Source organism: Falco peregrinus, chromosome 11, assembly GCF_023634155.1.
Source record: "Falco peregrinus isolate bFalPer1 chromosome 11, bFalPer1.pri, whole genome shotgun sequence".
NCBI lineage: Eukaryota > Metazoa > Chordata > Aves > Falconiformes > Falconidae > Falco > Falco peregrinus.
The window spans coordinates 4,059,818-4,072,500 of NC_073731.1; the positions used below are offsets into that span (position 1 = coordinate 4,059,818).

The following is a 12,683-nucleotide window of genomic DNA, read 5'->3' on the forward strand; positions in this document are numbered from 1 at the left end:
CATGCATCCCCCGCAGCAGCTCCCAAGGAGCCACTGTCAAGCCTGACCAGGACCCATCTCTGGAGTGATGGTGAGCCACATACTGGGCATCGCACCATCCCAGAGCAAACCCTGCCTCCGCAGCCCTTCCAGAGCATCCCCAGTGACGGACAAGCCCAGCCTTTTGCTGGTGCTAATCCTGGGGCCTTTTGAGGCTTCAGTGGTGCAAACATCAGTGTGCAAGGGGCACGTGCAAGACAAATATGCCACCTGCTCCCAAAAGCTGAAGATTTTCCGGGATTAAAGATGGAGGCTGGATTTAGGGCCTCGCATTCCCAACCTCTGCAACGCAGGCAGAAAGAGAGGCTGAGTTTTTTGGTTGTTGGTTTGTTAGGCATCTTTAAAGCAAGGTGCTGTGTGATATTAAATGCTATTTCCAAATGCTGCTAGAACCAGGCATGGACCTGCATTTAATCTCCCGAGAAGGTTTTACAATCACTTCCATAACTTGCTCACGGTCAGGGTTTTGCTTTCTGACACATCGCCCCTTATCTCAGCCTGGCTGCAGGAGAGCGAATCTGGAGTGGGATGCAGAAATACGTTTGTTACTATCTACGCCATAATTGCAGACCACAAGGAAGAACATCCTTCCTCATTTTGCAGCTAAAAAGCTACGAAACCGCAACTGCCTTCCCGACGGCGATAGCGGCCAGCCACGGAGGAGCAGGAGCGGGAGGATATCCCCTGCGCAGATGTTTGCCCCTGCCACCCACGCCGTGGTTTTGCAGAGAGAAGCTGGGGGACCTGATAAAGCATCCAGGTCAGAAGGATTTACGAGGGTCCTATTCCTAAACTGAGAGGAGGGGGAGTTTGAGGGGGTGCACAGCGAGCCGGGACACAGCATGGAAAAAGCCAGCATGCCTGACCAAGAGATTATCACCAGGGTTTGGCCATGCTATATCGTCCTGATATTTACTCTCTGCCCGCCCACAAAGTTCACTTTGGAAACGACAAGTGCAATTCCCCTCTGCCCCTGCAGCCAGGCAGCTTTTGGCCAGGCATGTGCATACGATGCTCCAGGTGCTCCTGTGTGGGATCCAGGAGAGAACAGGAGGGGGGGAAACACTCATAAAATGCCTCTTTTTGGGGATACCTGCAGGAGGATTACCACGGCCTCATGGCCTGCTGTATCAGGAAAGGTTGGTTGGTTGGTTGGTTGAACAGGTGTTTAATCCTACGTGCACCAAGCGCTGAGCCCCCCTCGGTGGCGCCTGGTTGGCACAGCCCCCCACCAGGAATCCGCTGAGCTGCAGCCCCATAAATACTTCCAGTCTAACTAACCTATGGCCCCGGACAGCTGCCTAGCCGGTCCACTAACCCTGTTACCTGCTAAATTTATGATTCCTGAACAAGATAAAAGAAGGGTATAGTGGATTTATTTTCTTTTTAAAAGAAAACTCAAAGCAAGGAGTCTGTATTTCTAAAGGTCTGGCCAGCCCAGCACCTGACAGCAGGCATCACCTACCACTATTTTATGGTCTTTGCCGGCTGTGTGCATCTGTGCAGCTTTAAAAAGAAGTTATATTCATTGTAAACAGTGGTTTGGAAACAAATAAGCATGCGATTGCCAGAAAGGAGATAAGGGAGGCAGCTGTGGGATGAGAAACAGGTTTCCATGGGTGGCTCATGCCCGGTCCAATCTCAGCCATTGCGGTCCAGCTGGAGACCAAGGTTTTCCCCAGCCGAATAACCCACCCTCAGCAAAAGCCCATTATTTTGTGCCCCAAACCCAGGGCAGCAGCCACGGTGTGTGGACAGAGCCTGACCCCAAAGCTGAGCTGCAGGGCTGGGTCTAGAGCCAGTGGCCCCCGTCCCATCCCAGCTTTCATCTCTGTAATTGGGAAGATGCTCTACAGCTTTGCAAAACAAATACTCTCATCTCTGGGTTTCAAATTAATGTATTTACTTGGTCTCTCTGTTTCACCCAACCCTTGACCTCCACGCATTGCACAGGAGAGCAGTATAACGCCCACCTGAAGAGCAATTTTCAGGGCAGGGGCTTTGCTTTATTTTCTGCATTTGAAAAGACAATTCCAGCCGCAGGTGGCTGAACCAGGCCTTTTGTCTTGAAGGATGCAAATTACGGGTACTGAGTTTTCTTTGTCTTTCGAACAGGTCTTGACCTTTCAACCCTAAAGCTGGATGGAGAGCAGACCAAACACTTGGAGGCTCCCTCCCTTCCATCCCAGCTGTCCCCACCTTGTATGCCAAGTCCTTCTCCTGGCTTGAGACTTTAACCTCCAGCATCTGACAAACAGTGAGGGCGAAAGCAACAGCAGTGATTACACAGTCTTCCAACTTCAGTGGGGAAAAAAAAAAAAATAATTTTAAAAGAGTCACGAAACAAGAAAAGGCCAGAAAAATCAAACCCGGCATATACGGTGAAGCCTCAAACTGGTCCCAGCATGAACAAGTGCCTCAAGCCAGGCAACCAAAAGCCCCAGGCTCCCCTCACCAGACTGTACACTCTCTATGACCCATAACGCTGTCGGCAGCACCACGGCAGCCCAGCCGCCCCCAGAAGGAGCTGCAATGCCAAGGGCGAGAAGCAGGTTGCCCAGAAAGTCAATAAACTCAGATGGGCTCTCACCGAGCGCTTCTCCTCAATCCACAGGGCACCAGCGTCAGCACTGAGCTGCCAGCCAGGGATGCACGGGGACACAGCCAGCTGCTCTGGACGGGCAACAAACTCCAGGGCATGTTCAGACCCCATTTTACAGCTTTAGAAACCCACCATGATGCTGCCGGCTTTAGCCACAGTCTCCCTATCCAAACCCAGTGCGAACACACGCTCTCCTGCCCACAATAAGCACCAGCTACTTTCCAACACCCAAACCACCACTCAGAATCCTCCACTCTGCCTTCAGCAGCTTCTTCACAGCCTGACTTTTTTTTTTTAAGTATACAGCACAAAAAAACCACACACAGGCCAACTTCAGAGATATTCCCTCTAGAAAAATTAAATACTCATAATGCTTTTTTAAAGTGAATTGGGCCCCTTAATTTGCATCTTATAATAAGGATGTTATCGTACTGGTTTATGGCTCAGCTCTTTAGTTTCTATCTCTCAGGGGTTAGATTTCCCCTCATGAGTTCAATAGATGTCTGTGAACTAATGTAATTTTTTAAAAGGCTTTTCTTCTGTATTAACATTACAACCTTTATGAGTTAAAGGTTTTACTTGCCAAAGTGCGGGGCGTGTTGGCATTCGAGAGCCAGGCACTGTACTTGCCAGCACAGCCGCGAAGGATGCTGCAACCAGGGGTTAATCCTGGGCAGCGGGTGGAAACCTTCCTCACCTCCTCATACCGAGCCGAGCTCTCCAGCGTACTCCAGCTCTTACATTTAGCTTAATTATAAAACATTGTCACTTGAATATTAAAATAATGTTTAATACACAGAAGGGAATAAGCCAGTCCAGAAAAATGCATAATTTCCCTGCGCCTGCCCTGCTAGTTGCATGCAATGAGCTCTTTTCTCTTCCCCTCTTTCTCCTGGCTGCCTCTTACAGCAATGCTGGGAATACACTTCCAAGAGCCTTTAAAAAGCATTTAAAGGCCAAGGAGGTTTCACCCATCCCCACACATTCCAGGGAGCCCATTCTCTGATGCCCTCACCCTCAGGAGGCAGAGCAGGGCCAGGGTGGGATTCTTCCTCCTGTTCCCTTCCAGCCCTGCATCCATACGGCAGCACCGGGGTCTCCAGGAGAGGAAAACAGCAACGACTTGACTAAATCCCAGAGGACGTTTTTAAACTTGCCCAAATTAGGGCCCAGGGGCGGATGCTCGGTGTTTCAAAACAGCCGGTCTCCGAGGTGCTCAAACACGCTGCAGGTAAGAGCGATGTCGAAAATGCCAGCCCCTGCTTTAATATACCCTGGGATCATTCATCACCTCCACACCTTATTTTATATTGCCAGGATCTACTTTAAATAAGCTTGTTTCTTTCCCCTCCCCTTTAATCACTACAGCTGCAGAAGGTGCTATCTCTTCAGCAGGGGAGGCGGGGGGTGGGGGGGGGGAAGGCAGAGAAAAACAGTTAAAAGGGGATTTTAGGCAGCAAAATCCAACAGGAGCAGCCGGGTGCAAAACAGCTCCCCAAGTGCTGTTGTTCCCTGAAGCCTCTGAATGGAAAAGCCGAACCCCAGGGGAGCACAGGGAAGAGGTCTGTTAGAAGGAGAAAGGAGAATGTAAAAAAAAAGAAAAAAATGTTTTATCCCTGCACAGTACTTGGGGTGCAGCATGTTTGGGGAGAGCGGGACAGGCAGAGCCCATGCTGCCCACCAGCGGGGGGGGTGGGTCTGGAGATGAGCTGTGGGACAAGGGCTGCCAGGGGACAACCTCAGCCCATGGGAAGGGGGACTGGAGCGTCGCAGCCACCGGGCTCTGCTCACCGATGCAAGGCTGTAAGAGGAGGTCAGGGAAAGGACAGACACTCACAAAGAAAAAAATAAATAAAGGTTTATTTAGGGCTCCATCCTCCACTCCCTGCCTGAAGCATCCCAGGTTTGCAGGGGCACAGCTATTTAGAGGGATCCGGCACCCCCGTAGGCACTACGAGCTCCGCTACAGGTATTCAAGAAGCAAGTTCACAGCCCCGTTCTCTGCTCCTGCAGCTGTGCTTCACCAGAGGCCCTTGGCCACCAGCACCTTCACCCAGCCTCTTGGGAAGGACGGGGTACAGACCCAGCGAGACCCGACAGAGAGGGTTAAGCCCCCTGCGGATGCTCTGCTGTGCGCTTACCACCTGGAGCAGCTTTGCTCGCCACTGGAAGCGTTAAAGCTTTAGCGTGAGCTGGTGCAGGTGGTACAGCTCTTGGCTGCAGGCTCTTCCATGCACTGGTGTGGACAGGCTCAGGGGATCTTCTGCCAGCCCATAGGAACTGGTGGCGAGAGGCCACCTCTGGCCGAGGGGACCCTGGCACTGGGGCCAGCCCCTCATCAGCTCCATGGGGTTGTGCAGGGGGCTTATTGCTCCATCTAGACCTTCTCATAGAAGAAAAACTCATCTTGCCTGGGCATCTGAGGAGGTTAAGCTTAGCAACAACCATGCTGGGGGAAGAGGGAAGGTCCAAGGGAATTGCCTTTTTCATGCCATTTAAATTAAGATGTTGTAAAACAGGAAAATAACTTGAAAGGCAGTAGCCCTGTTTTATTAATAGCAAGTATTTATTAGCCTCCTTGATTTACAGTATGTTTCTGAAAGTCATCAGTCCATCACATTCTTCAGCACGGGGGCTGAGTTGTTTTGCTTGGTCAACACAATATGGAATATAGATCTGAATATGAGAAGCCAAATACAACCTTCAATTTGCATGCACATATCCCACCAATGGGAGGCCCGTAAATGAATCCTGTATAGCCCTTAGACACATGCATTTGCAGACACTGGGGGAGAGGTGGGAGCTTCTATACATCGCCACTGAAAACCCAGAGGGTCATGGAAATCGCCAGGGAAGAGCCATCAGGACTAGAGCAACCTCAGAAAGCATCGCGGCATGCATGCCCCAGCCACCAAAAGAGGTGGAAATCCACCTCCTGCTCTTGCTTCTGGGTTTTGACAGGAAAAGTTACCTGTCCAGGAGCCTGGCCAGCCACCTCACTGCAGGATTTGATGCTCACACAGCACAGACACCTCCACCCACCCATTATCATCCTTATTTCCAGGTTTCTCCCCTGTCCAGCTGGCCACAGCACTCCTGCCCATGGCCGCAGCACGCCAGCCACCCCTGCCCACGGGAACCGCCACCGAGCCAGCATTTCCCGGGGAACCCTTCGTGCTCATTACGGGAGGCCAGACGAAATTAAATTGGGGCCCACTGGTTCTGCCATCTGAACTTCATCACTGCTAAAGACGCAATAAAAGTAATAGCAACAACGAACAAGCCTCTACCAGATGTGTAACTCTATCCAGTGAGATTCAGGAATAAGGGCCATATTTGGGGTTTGGCTTTTCTGTTGCGGTCCTCCCCCCAACCCCAACTTTCATTGGGAATAATTGATTATTTGGACCCCTGTAGATGGCAAATGTTAAGAGGGTGAATTCTAGGGGGAGAGGAGGTTCAGGGGCTGTTGGAATGGAGGGGCAGCAAGAATGTATTGACTTGAAGCAGATACAACGTACAACCCAATGGCGATGCCTCATCACATCTGAAACGGGAAAACTGGAGTAGGGGGAAGGGGAGAATAAAAAAAAAAAGCAAATGAGTACCACTTTTATTCTGGGGGGGGATGGGGGGTGTTCAGCTCAGTCCTCAATAATAATTTAGAGTAGGATCACATGAAATATCATACCAGAGCAGGGAGCCCTGGAAAGGCAGCATTGTTTAACAGGTCCACCTCGCCATCAAAAAGTCTGCAGGTAAAGGCTCACCCCAGGTTTCACCAGCATCCAGACAGCTCCACCACACACAGCAAAAGAAGAAGTGAGATGCAAAACAAAAGTACAGGGTAAACAGCATAGCTGAAAAAATAACCTCCAGCAGCCCAAGGATGCTGGTGCTTCCCTCCACGTTCACAGTCACATTGCCATCCCATCAGCCCCACGATGCTCCTGAGCCCACTGCTGCTGCTGACCCCACAGCTCGCTCAGTGGGAGCTGACACCAAGCTGAGGTTGAAACGAAACATGGGGGGGAAGGGTTGCTTGAAATCTCATTCACAGGGGTTTAGATCTGTTTTCAGATCCCTTCTGGAGCGAGCTTTCTCATCTTGTACAAGCCCACAGCACAAATGCATCATGAATCCAAAATATATATTATTTTGAAAGCAAACTTTAAGTCAGACTTAACACAAGACTTGACCTCCGCTGCACTTCGGTGTCATTAAAGTGTGCTTAGAAATAAAATACAGCACAGTCAAATGGCCTTCAAGTTTGAAGCAGCTTTTTAAACTCAAAAAAAAATCAAAGCTAAGCTAGCTAATTCCCAGGTATCTTGCTCATCTCAGCCCCCTGGACCAGGAAAGAGAGCACTTTAGTTGATTAAAAACTCCAAAACTTACGGAGCTTTGGTTTTTTCATAAAGCCCAAACGTACTTCATTTTTTAACCACGATGTGTAGACTCACACCTTGGGAACATGCTAAAATACAAAACCCCTAGGAACATTGCCCCTCTTGCATCAAAACCAGAGCAATCTCCAGCTTGGAGGCTAACAGCTTTCCAGCTCTCTCCTCACAGGAAAGCCTTGACTCCTGTTAATTGGCAGAAACTCATTAAGCCGCTGTAATGCAATGGCTGACGATCCTCTGCACACCCAGATACAGCAAAGGGCTTTGCAGCAGCTAAGTCCTGGCCAGACAAAAAAAAAAAAAAAAAAGAAAAAAAAAAAAAAAAGAAAAAAGGATCCCAAGGATAACCCTAAGGAATGCACAGAGTGCTCCGGGTCACACATGGCAGTGGAAAGCCTTGTGGCTCCACCAAGACCTCACGCTGGGGCTGCCCTGTTGCCTTGCAAGGGCCACAGTAGAGCAGACCCCAGAGCAGGATCAGGCCTTGCAGCAAGGGAGAGGAGCCCCCAGCACTCACAAGAGGCTCCCAGCACAGTCAGTACATGTATTTGTAACTTTAAGGCAACACAAATTCCACAGATGTTTTAAAGTCCTAAGCGTTGGGGGGGATTAACACCTGCATTAAAAAATATACATCTTATGGATTATTTCACTTTACCTTCAATGCTTCAGGAAAGGACAGGTATAATGTCTCCTCTCTGCGCTTGGCAAAGTACATTTAGCTGTCACTGCCTTATTTTCTACTTTTCCTGGGAGAAACACCTGTCTGGCACTGGTCACTGGAGGAGAGCCAGGCCTGAGCTAGAGAAAGCCGAGCACATTCCACTTGTTCCACATGGCAGAGCATCCAAAGTACAACAGGCTACCCCAGAAGCCATCCACCCACTGAGCTTTGCTTGTGCTTAGGCAAAGTAAGGGTACAGACACCCCCAGGGCTGGCCACGACACCAAAAAAACCCTTACAGAGCAGCCTCCCAGCTGCCCTTTATTATAAGCATTACAGGCCTGCTGTAGATACGTACCAGGTGATGCCTGGTTTGCAATTTGAAGGAGAGAGCTGAGCAACCCCCTTTGCAATTACTAACTCGGTTAGCCCCGAGCTGATGGGGCTGATTAATGCAATAAGATTCACCTGTCCATGGCTTTCACCTGTCCATGGCTCAAACCCCCCTCAGAAGCAGACACACAGGTGGCAGCACAGGTGGGGATAGGAAGAATTTTTTAAAACATCTCCAATGATTAAAAAAACAGGCTTAGGGTGCAGCCAGCTTTGGGGTAGCTGGACCTCAAAGACCAAATTGCCTTAAAAAAAGGCAGCAAAGAGCTCTCTTTGAGTCAACCTGTGCCCATGCACCAAGCTCCCCCAGGCTCCCAGCCTGACCCTACAGTGTGTGGAGGTGCCTCTGCCGCCTGCCCCAACCCAGCCCCTTGCTGAGCTTTAAGGTACAAAAGTGTCTGTGCTTGTGCTATGTCCTGGCTGACAGCAGAACTACAGCCTGGGATTTTAAAAAGCAAAAGAGCAACCACAACCCATGGCAAAGGCAACATCACTTCCCCTATGGCCATTCCACCAGGAAAGAGTCGCCCTGGCTGGGTGTCTCGCTTGGATTTTAAAGAAAGGAGGTGAGTAAAACTAGGAGTGGGACTGAAGCTGATACATGAAGCAGGTAAATCAGCTGGCCCCTGCCCCACAACTCGGCTCCGTCCCACTGCGACCGGCTCGCTGGGTCAGCACCTCTCTCGCTACCCAGCTGGCTTCTGTCACCAAACAAGGTCCATTCCCGCTCACCGGCACAGGCACAAGTAGCTACAGCCTATAAATCCCACCGGAGACAGCACAAAAGCATGCGCTTAACCCATCTTCCCTTCAGCAAAGCGCTTGGGCCCCACACCAGCAAGCTCCTTGGGCGAGGGCTCCGCTCCCAGTAAGGGATGGAGTGCCACTGGCAAGCAGGAAGGTTGAGCCAGGGCTGGAGCACTCCGTGGGAGACACCGGGATGCCAACCCGATGCAGCTCCCCCTGGTCCCCCAGCTCGGGGCATGGCTCTGCATCCCCTGGTACTGGCGGCATCTCCACAGCAAGGCTATCACCCCTCCCGAAACCCACCAGCTGGCGTCGGTTCTCCTTGGACAGACACTAAGGGACATTAGGGACCCCACCGGCCCCAAAAGTACATAGTTTAACAGCAGAAATGTAACACGACAGCCGGCATTCGTCAAGAGAAGGCAGGCGATGGAGGAGGGCTGGGAGACCCCCCCACTTCAGCATCACCACACACCAACAGGGGCTCGCCGTGACCTGGGGTGCCACAGCCGTAAGCCCGACGCCTGGTCCAGCTCTGCAGGAAACACCAGCCCTGCGGGGCCGCGCAGCCCCTCGCGCAGACGCCAGCCCTGGCTTTCCCTTTGTAAACTCAGCACTTGGATTTTCTGCAGCCGATATGGTAATACAGAGTCATACCAGCCGCCTGGCCCTTGTTAGCATTAAAAATTAAAGACAGAGCAAACAAAACCTAAAGCTCCAACATTTATTATGGCAATTTCCCACCCACCCACAGACCTACACTGTTTTGTTTTATTTTTAATTCGTCACATCAGATACGCCTTCTGAGAAATGGCAAGTCATGGAGATAACCAACAGGCCGGGTTGACCACGAGAGCAAGACAGTCTTTTCCGTGGGGAAAGGAGCCAGTTGAAGCCATCAATAAGCCCTTGACCTTGGTGGGTGGGTTTGCTTTTGTTTGTTTGTTTTTAGAAAAAAAAAAAAAGAAGAGAGAAAAAAACAAAAACAAAAAAACAACCCCAAAGAAGTGTGTACTCTATTACAAAATATAAATACGATAGTCTTGCAGGCAGGAGGAGCCCGGGGAGCGCTGCCTTCAGCGGGTGACTTCTCAGGCTCTCCCAGGGACGCGGCAAGCCAGCAGGACAGAGGCCACCTCCGGACGCCGAGACGCCGCCGGCCGCTCGCCCCAGCTTCACCTCCTTTCAGAATTTAAGTGCTCTTGAACTTCCATCCGAAAACTGCCAGACGTCCGGGGCTCCCTGGGCGCTGCGCCAGCTGGGGGGGTACGCCGAACCTACAGAGAGCATGGGGACAGAGGAGAGAACAGGTGTGACATGGCCCACGGTGTGACTTATTCTCTTATTTTACTTTTTCTTTTTTTTTGGTCTTGTTTTTCTTTAACAACTAGGACACCCAACTGTCACAAAGGGATACGGCAGGACGGAGCCCTTCCTTCTCTCAGGCCACACTCGCGTGTCCAGCATCGTTTGGCACGGCACCATGCAGGAACCACAGGGATCATTTAGGAGGAAAAACCTCCAGGCATTACTGAGAAACCAGGGCTGTGCCAGGAGCTCTGTTTGCGCAAAGACTGAGCCGGCCTGTCTGAAAATTTCCTCCTATTCTTTTCCAAAACCTCAATGGCTTCCCCCAGCACCCACGATGCACCCAGGTGCCAAAGACCCTCTTAAAGCCATCGGTACTGTCAATACGCCGCACGGCAGGTGGCTCACGGAGGATGTTCTCCAACTCATCACACGTTGGATATGACACGGCATGCAATGCACGCTGCGGCAGCAAAGCTCAGGCTGCAAAGCCCCAGCCCATGCCCAGCGAAGCAGGTGGGCGACTGCCATCAACTCCAGCAGCACGGGATGGGGCCCAGCTCCGCTCACACAGAGAACGAAAGCGGCTGCGAGCCCCTGCTTGAGGCCGAGCCCCAAGCCCCCGCCACCCCAAACGGCAGGCTAAGGGCCACAGTGCAGGCAGCGGTGGCGAGGCCGGCACGTTGTCAGCACACCCCTCAAAATCCACCTCTGCATCGCGACCAGGGAGCCAGTTTCTATGGAAATTGCCTCATTAATACTTAAGAGAGTGGTTGAAGGGCTCTGCGTGAGCTGCCATCAAGACTAAATAAGCAGCTCCTGGCCCAGCTCTTCACTGGGTGTCCCCCTTCCCCGCCAGGGCAGGCTGCTGCTGCTGCCGCCTGAGCCCAGTGCCTTCCAGGCTGACGCCAAAGCTGGCTGAGACCTTCAACGGAGCCAAGAACACCGCAGCCATCCCAGCTACAAGCCATACCAGCACAACACGGCTACGAACTGTATGTCCCACCGAGGGGCACAAAAACCAGCGCCCCCCCCCATGCCTCCTGCCCCACGGTGGGGGGGCATCCCACACCTGGATCCCTGTGGCTAGTCTGAACCCAGCAGCCGAGCATCAGGGCTCGAGGAGCAGCGGCTCTCCGGCAACTCTGGCAAAGAGCCCTCCGAGCAGCATCACTCTCCCAGTCAACACTACGATTTGCCCATGCAACCACCAAAAAATGGTTTTCAGCTCTTACAGGAGGAAAAAAAAGAGAGGGAAGGCACTAAAAGAGCTGCTGGTATCTCTTTTTCTTTTTTGTACAAACTCTGCTCTTAGATAAACCCCAAAACTGTATCTCATCAGATACGCCAAAGCCTCCTGAATGTCAAGCAAAGACATGGTATCACTTATTCCCATATTTATCTCAGCCCTTAGAAACATAATAAATACGAAACATCTGTAGTCTAAATTCTGGATACTGTTTCAGCGCCTTCATTACATTAATCATTCAATTTGGAGGAGATTAAATACTAACAGCAAAGGGGTCTGTGCCATAAAAACACGTGTTCCTCCTCGAAAGTTGATGGGGTTTGAGATTTGAACGATAAAGACACCGTTACCCAAATATCGCTCTTATTTACAGACATCTTTTTGCACAGACAGAAAAAGGAAGGTTTCTACAGCGCGCGGGTCACGCATGCGCGGGGTGCCAAAGCATCTCGAGAGCACATGATGGGGCCTTTAGACATCCACCCCCCAACCCAACAAACTTCAGCGGGTTTATCACGCCATTAGCTCATTGCCACTGGCAGAAAAACATCACGTTAAAGAATTCTGCTGTGGTGTTGATGTGACAGCACGTTGTCATTCACAAGCTACGCTCTTGCCGGCCAGCCAGTGCTCTCTCCTACAGCAGGAGCTGCTTCTTGTGAAGCTCCTCCAAACCACGGCCCCAGCCCCACGTGCACGGTTGCAGGGCAATGCAGCGCCCAGAGGGCTCGTTTAGCTCCTGAAAGCTATAAAATTCATCTTTGAGACCTGTAAATCAAATGCATCGCTGTGCAATTTCAAAAAAAAAAATACTGAATTGCTGTATGCTTTCCACCTCTTAATTTTGTAGCAGTGCATGGAGCCCAGATCTGCCTAGAGATGCCTGTATATACACCTGCATATACGGTTACTTCACATGTAAAACATAGTATAGAGAAAGGTAGTGGAACGACGCCCGCCGTAGGATAGACACCGGGTATAGCGCCCGCTCCAAAAGACAGCCAGGCAATGCTCAACTCTGGGCAGACCTGCCAACACAAGTCCTCTAGACAACATCTCAACCACGGTGTGAACAACCAGCAGTAAAAATAGTGAGAGGGAGGGAGAGACCGGACTGTACGGACAGTTCATGGCACGGGATCAACAGGCGTGTCATCATGACAGCTGCCAAGCGCTCTGCGCATCCCTGCGTACACCAGCTCTGCTGGGGACAGCCACCGCATCCATCCCCTTCAGCTCCAGCCCACCATGCCAGGGCTGCACCCTGCCTCCCCT

At 51.2% G+C, this 12,683-nt stretch overlaps 1 long non-coding RNA gene across 1 annotated transcript; it reads left to right on the forward strand.

Moving 5' to 3' along the window:
* Positions 1 to 676: 676 nt before the first annotated feature.
* LOC114012507 (uncharacterized) lies at positions 677 to 7,207 on the forward strand. Its single transcript, XR_003554996.2, has 3 exons — positions 677 to 799; positions 2,155 to 3,872; positions 5,706 to 7,207. It is a non-coding gene; the product is annotated as an uncharacterized LOC114012507 (long non-coding RNA).
* Positions 7,208 to 12,683: the final 5,476 nt, after the last annotated feature.